Below are 7,142 nucleotides of genomic sequence, written 5' to 3' on the forward strand. Positions count from 1 at the left end.
ATAATCACTATAATTAATTAATTTATATATCCCACTATATAATCACTATATATATGTCACTATATATAGACACACACAAACATACAAAGTGACTTATATATATATAGTAATATATATATAGTGACATTATATATATATATAGTGACATTATATACGTATATAGTGGTTATGTAGTGACGTTCTGTAGTGATATTATATATATACGTATATATAGTGGTATTTTATATGTATATAATATGGTTTTATGATACCAAAAACTGTTTTATAATATACAATGCAGCTGTTGAAGTATTGCATGAAACAGTCTCATTAATAGCTGTACATATGTGTCCTCCGCTGCCGCTAGACGTTCAGACGTGAGACGTTACCGTTGATCTCATGCCTGCACATTTTGTTGACCCAAATACATCACGCTGAACGGAATAAGACGATACTACTGTGACCCTACAGGGGTCACTGACTCAGCTGGTATGCAGTGGTTTACATATGCGGGACGGGATTGTGTAAGTTTTCATATAGGTTTGTAAATGTGGGAAAAAAAAACAAGAAATGTACAAATAACCTGAGAAATGTAAAGCTTTTCAGGTGATGTGGGCCATGTGTGACTATCTAGAATATAATTATAATTAAAGACCTATCATAAACATCACAATGATAGCTGTATCGATACAGCGTGTTTTAAGAGTGATGATAAAAGCTGCTGAGAGCTATATCACATGGGCAACATGGAAAATATATGTTTAGTGATTCCACTTGTTTTTGCCCCGTGTGATGGCCCGGCGGCCTGTCCGGGGTGTCTCCCCGCCTGCCGCCCGGTGACTGCTGGGATGGGCTCCAGCATCCCCACCACCCTGAGAGCAGGAGAAGCCGCTTGGATAATGGATGGATGGATGGATGGATGGATGGATGGATGGATGGATGGATGGATGGTGCTGCATGTGGCTGTGTGCCTTGCTCAAGTAAGTGCTTCCAAGGTTGGGTTAGTGTCACATTTACACCGACGTCTTCAACGACGTTAATTGTTCAAACGCACACGGGCTCCCTCATGGAGGTGACTCGGTGGTTTTGTCTGAACACAGATTTTCCGCTAGCACCCGGCCCCTCGATATATCTCGGCCCTTCACATCCTGTAAGCTGCTGGGACAGAAAACCTTCATCAAATGGTATAAAAGTCTTCAGCTGCCCCCCTCCCCATGACACCGCAAAGACAACAAATAGCCTGTAAAGCCCAGTCAACAGTCAGCGGGCCTGGCGGCCATGTCACCCCATCCGTTACCGCGTCTCCGCGGCGGCCCCATGCAGAACCTGGATGAATAGAAATGTTTGCTGAGGGAAAGTCATGTCGTGATGCAATTATCATCTATTGCTTCCTGTAATCACATCAGCTCTCTTTTGAACAATCATCTCATGGTGGACGTCTGGAATGGAGCCCTCCGCCATGTTTATTGTTCTCCGCTCCGGTAAAACACAATTGAATTGAGGAGTCCAATATTGGATTTTTTGCTCCGCTGAATAAACTGAAATTGTGTTTTTGCTGGAAATTATCAATACGTCTTGGAGAGTAAGAGTAAGACGGCGCGGAGCAGGAGTAGACCCTGGGTAGGGCAAGGTAGGGGGGAAAAGGAGGGAAAATGGAGGAAAATGAGAAGGAGTCGGCGGGGAAGAGTTTCGGCGGGCTGGTGAAAGGGGCTTTATTGACGTGCGGGGTCAAATGTAGATGTTTCACTTTTTAAATCACATCAGAACTGCTCAACACTTCTCTCGCGCAGGAGATGCGCACACTGCACTGCATGTCACTGCTGAGCTGACTGCACAAAATGGATGTCTGGTGAAACGTAGACAAGGCCAGTCACACGTAAACCCACCACATCGTAGACATTGTTGTTCTCAATAAGAAAAATGTAAAAAAAATCAAATACCACATTTATTACGGGGATAGTCATCAATATTTGATGGCGTGGACTGCTAAAAGCCACACTGGCCGAAGGGTCACGAAAGTCTGCAAGATTATGGATCGTGTCAACTTTCACTTTAAGCAACGGAAGACAAGAGAAGATTAGATTCATACTCTGGTCTCAGAACCACCAGAATAATACAAACTGCTGTACGTTCAGCGTAAAACTTTACTTATATGTGCCCCCAAGAGTTTAAAATACAGTGAAACTGGCAGAATATAGCTAGCAAGCTAGCTCCCCCCTCTTTTTCTCCCTAATTGTACTTGGCCAATTACCCCACATGCCTCCTCCCATACATGTGGAGTCACCAGCCGCTTCTTTTCACCTGACAGTGAGGAGTTTCACCAGGGGGACGTAGCGCGTGGGAAGATCATGCTATTCCCCCCTGAACAGGTGCCCCGAGCGACCAGGACACATACCCACATCCAGCTTCCCACCCACAGACAGGGCCAGTTGTGTCTGTAGGGATGCCCAACCAAGCTGGAGGCAATAGAATAGACCGCCAAGCTACCTGCACGCTCCCCTAGCAAGCTATTTTTGCTGCTAGGTGACAGTTGGCTAGCTAGCAAACCATACAAAAGGAAAATATAATGGTGACAGTTGGCTAGCTAGCAAACTATACAAAAGGAACATATAATGTAGCGATCATGAACGAGTAGACTTGCTAGCTGGTTGGCTAATGGGTTGGACCCTTAAGTTGACTCGGTTAGCACAATCGCCGGTGGTGCAGGCGAGCCGGATTCGTGTCCCGGCTGCGGTGGTTCCCGGCTGCCCCCTGAATTCACGACAGCAGACACAACCTTATTTCATATTTTCACACAAAGCCATAAAATTGCTCTATGATCATCTGACACTGGCTGATGAACTCTCACTGTGGGCCAAATGAAATCCTGCCGGAGGTCAGAGGTGTAACTGTGACTGGTTAAAGGTAAAGAAAGATCCTTTCTGTTCTAGTTGGTGTGGCGTGGGTCTGTGTGCGCCTATCAGGACATCTTTTCTGTCTATCAGGACATCTTTTCTGTCTATCAGGACATCTTTTCTGTCTATCAGGACATCTTTTCTGTCTATCAGGACATCTTTTCTGTCTATCAGGACATCTTTTCTACCTGTCAGGACATCTTTTCTACCTATTATGACATCTTTTCTACCTGTCAGGACATCTTTTCTACCTGTCAGGACATCTTTTCTATCTGTCAGGACATCTTTTCTACCTATTATGACATCTTTTCTATATATCAGGACATCATTTCTATTTGTCAGGACATCTTTTCTACCTATCAGGACATTTTTTCTATCCGTCCGGACATCTTTTCTACCTATCAGGACATCTTTTCTGTCTATCAGGACATCTTTTCTGTCTATCAGGACATCTTTTCTGTCTATCAGGACATCTTTTCTGTCTATCAGGACATCTTTTCTACCTGTCAGGACATCTTTTCTACCTATTATGACATCTTTTCTACCTGTCAGGACATCTTTTCTACCTGTCAGGACATCTTTTCTATCTGTCAGGACATCTTTTCTACCTATTATGACATCTTTTCTATATATCAGGACATCATTTCTATTTGTCAGGACATCTTTTCTACCTATCAGGACATTTTTTCTATCCGTCCGGACATCTTTTCTGTCTATCAGGACATCTTTTCTACCTATCAGGACATCTTTTCTATCTGTCAGGACATCTTTTCTACCTATCGGGACATCTTTTCTACCTATCAGGACATCTTTTCCACCTATCAGGACATCTTTTCTACCAATCAGGACATCTTTTCTATCTATCAGGACATCTTTTCTATCTATCAGGACATCTTTTCTATCTATCAGGACATCTTTTCTATCTGTCAAGACATCTTTTCTACCTATCAGGACATCTTTTCTACCTATCAGGACATCTTTTCTATCTGTCAAGACATCTTTTCTACCTATCAGGACATCTTTTCTATCTGTCAAGACATCTTTTCTACCTATCAGGACATCTTTTCTACCATCTCACTGATTCACTCATATGAGGAGCTGACAGCATGGGAAAAGAGAGAAAATCCAACAAAATATAGCATACAATAAAAAAAAGTTTTATACGTGAGAGAAGTCAGATATGAAAAGCTTTTGGAGGCTTGCGTCCTAGTTTGTGTGGACGGGGACCATTTCTACAGACGTGTGTGTTTTTTGATGACAGGTTGGTCATTTCTTTCTTGTAAAATCAAACTGAAATACCTGAAACACACAAATACACTTTACAGGAATACACAATGTACTCCAAATCAGCAAGTTATTGATGTCCTCTGCCATGTACGGGTACACACTTTTCATTTGTAGACTATTGCTTCGATCTAATCAGCTGAATTAATGAAAAGCTGTTGACAGCTTGGCAATTTCTTCTCCATAATGTGATATATCACTTGTAATGACCCCTAAGTTAAACAGGTTCTATACAAGTATTTCTGAAGTGATTTTTAAGTAATTCAAGCCATTAGGTGACAGATTGATACCATTTTGTATCACCCTGTAATTAAGTGATATCAGATGAACTTCAGATAACAATTAATTTTTTTCCTAAAATGGGTTGAAGAATGCCTTGTGTTGTGTTGTGTTGTGTTGAACTGCGACAGCGGCACCTTTTGAAACGAGGTTGACAGAGTGAAAGGGAAAATGATTCACCTGTTTACGCAGGGGAAGATGCTCCGACGTCTTCCAGAATGCCTCCGCTTCCTTCCTTCAATGGCTATCCTGCGATCCATCCATCCCACCAGCCATCCTGAGTCACTTTTCATAATTATTGAATTACATTCCTGGCAACCCATTAAGCAGAACATTCTCTTCTTAACCACCTGCTCTTCCCCCTCCAATGCCCCATTTTACGCCATCAATCTTTCAGCGTTACCGAAGCCCCTAAAAGCTTTCTGACTGGTCTATAATGGGGGACAGCGCGGGGTCAGGGGGCGCCGCAGGACTGTGTGCTCAGAAGGGCTGATGCCTCAGCATTTGGGGGTAGGGGGTGGGGGGGGATGGGGGTGAGGACGGGTCAGTCTGTGTAGCCTGGCTGTAACAGGTCACTCCCCTGACCTTTGGTTGGGGAAAAGAAAAAAATGAATGCGCTTGTGTGGGTGCATGTCTGCGTGTGTGCATGCATGCCACCATGCATGCCTGCATGGTGGCATGCATGAGTGTGTGTAACCGTTTCAAATACATATTTCATGATAAATCAAATCTAAACTATATTCATAAATGAATTCTAATGTGTGTGTGTATGTGTGTGTGTGTGTATTCAGTAAATGTGACTGTGTATTGTCGTGTGCCTCCTGTTTGTGTGTGTGCATGGCAGTGGGAGGTGTGAGGGGTGAGGTTTTAGATCAAGTCCTCTCTGACTGCTCCGTTTTGACAGTGTGTCTGTCTCCTGCCTGGGGGTTTGACAGGGATGCCAGGACACTCAGCTTAAGTTCCACTGGTCAGTGGAGCCAGGGGCCAAAATGAAGGCTCTGTTTTCCCAAACGACTGGAAAAAACTCAGACACGGCTGAAGACACTAATATTCAATACACAGTAAAACCCATTACATCAAATACAATATATAGAACAATCTTTTTCTCCATTTTTGGCCTTTAGGTCCTTACACAGCAGCTGGAGTGTTTTGCTTAAGACCTTTCCACCTTAAGCAAGAAGTCTGCAGGTATTTTAAGGTTAAAAGAGAGGAAATTCAAATTAAAGTTTTCCTTAAGCATGCGCACATCCACTTCCATCCATCAAAAAGACATGCATGTTGGGGTTAATACCCCTGCCTGTGCCCCTGAGCAAGGCAATGGAAAGGAGAACTGGAGTTGGTCCCTGGGCGCTGCAGCTGCCCACTGCTCCCATACAATAGGATGGGTTACATGCGGAAGACAAATTTTATTGTAAGAACACAATTCGCTGTAAGAATACAAAGACAAAATAAAGTTGCCTTCTTTTTTAAGTAAGTGTGTTAACTTGTCCGTTTTTACAAGCAGTTTTATTAAAGGTATTTCTAACTAGCCCTACCTGCCACCCAGTGACTGCTGGGATAGGCTCCAGTATCCCTGTGACACCGAGAGCAGGATAAGTGGTTTGGATAATGGATCGATTGGATGGTATTTATTTTATTTTTTTTTATATTTATTTCGGATTTTTCCCTTTTTTCTCCCAATTTAGTGGCCAATCGATCCCTATTTTAATTCAAACACCCACCCTCGCACTGTATGCGTTCGCCAACTGCATCTCTCCGGCCGGCAGTCTCGAAGGAGACCGCCTCGCCACTTTCGTGACAAGGCGACTCCAAGCCGAACCACTGCTTTTCCGACACACACAGAGACGCATTCATATGACGAACACAAGCCGACTCCGCCCCCCTCCCGAAGACAGCGTTGCCAATGATCGCTGCTTCGTCGAGTCCGGCCATAGTCGGATCTGACAAGACCGGGGCGCGAACCCCGGTCCCCAGTGGGCAACTGCATCGACACAGAGCCGACGCTTAGACCGCTACACCACCGCGGACCTGTATTTATAACTAACAGCATTAATAAACAAAAGTAAGGTGACCACAAACACCTAAAGTAAAAGTAAAAGTGTTAGGTATCAGGTACCCCCCTGTCATTACCCTTGACCAAAGCATTGCCCAGAGAACTTGGGGTTGGGCCTCGGTACAATTCGACCGATTTGGGTTTTTGAAGGCCAAAGCTGATGCCGATATACTTTGAGCTGAAATTCACCATCTTTAAACTTGGAAATTACAATGCAAAATAAATAAATAAACACACAAGAATTAATGGTCACACCTATATTTGCGTATGAAACTGGTCGTTGGTTTCGGTCGTTAGGCCACTGTATTGTTTATAAGGGTGGGGTACCTGCAGTCAGTTGAAGAATACATTAGTGGTGTAATTCCTTTTTAATAAAACATTGTTTCAGTAAATAAAATGTGTACAGAAAATAATACATTTATTTCTATTATCTAATAATGCAGCTCAGCAGTATCCCTTATTTTAAGTGTTAGCCTAACACTTTAACCATTAGTCTATGGTGCTGTAATATATTAACAAGTAACTATACACATACGTCATGGTGTGAAATAGCAACATAGTTGTATCTATATTTTCTCTTTTGACACCTATATACTGTCGGACAAGCAAGAACCAGTGACTGCACACTTTTCCGGTTGGTGCAGAATAGGCAG

Source organism: Lampris incognitus, chromosome 1, assembly GCF_029633865.1.
Source record: "Lampris incognitus isolate fLamInc1 chromosome 1, fLamInc1.hap2, whole genome shotgun sequence".
NCBI lineage: Eukaryota > Metazoa > Chordata > Actinopteri > Lampriformes > Lampridae > Lampris > Lampris incognitus.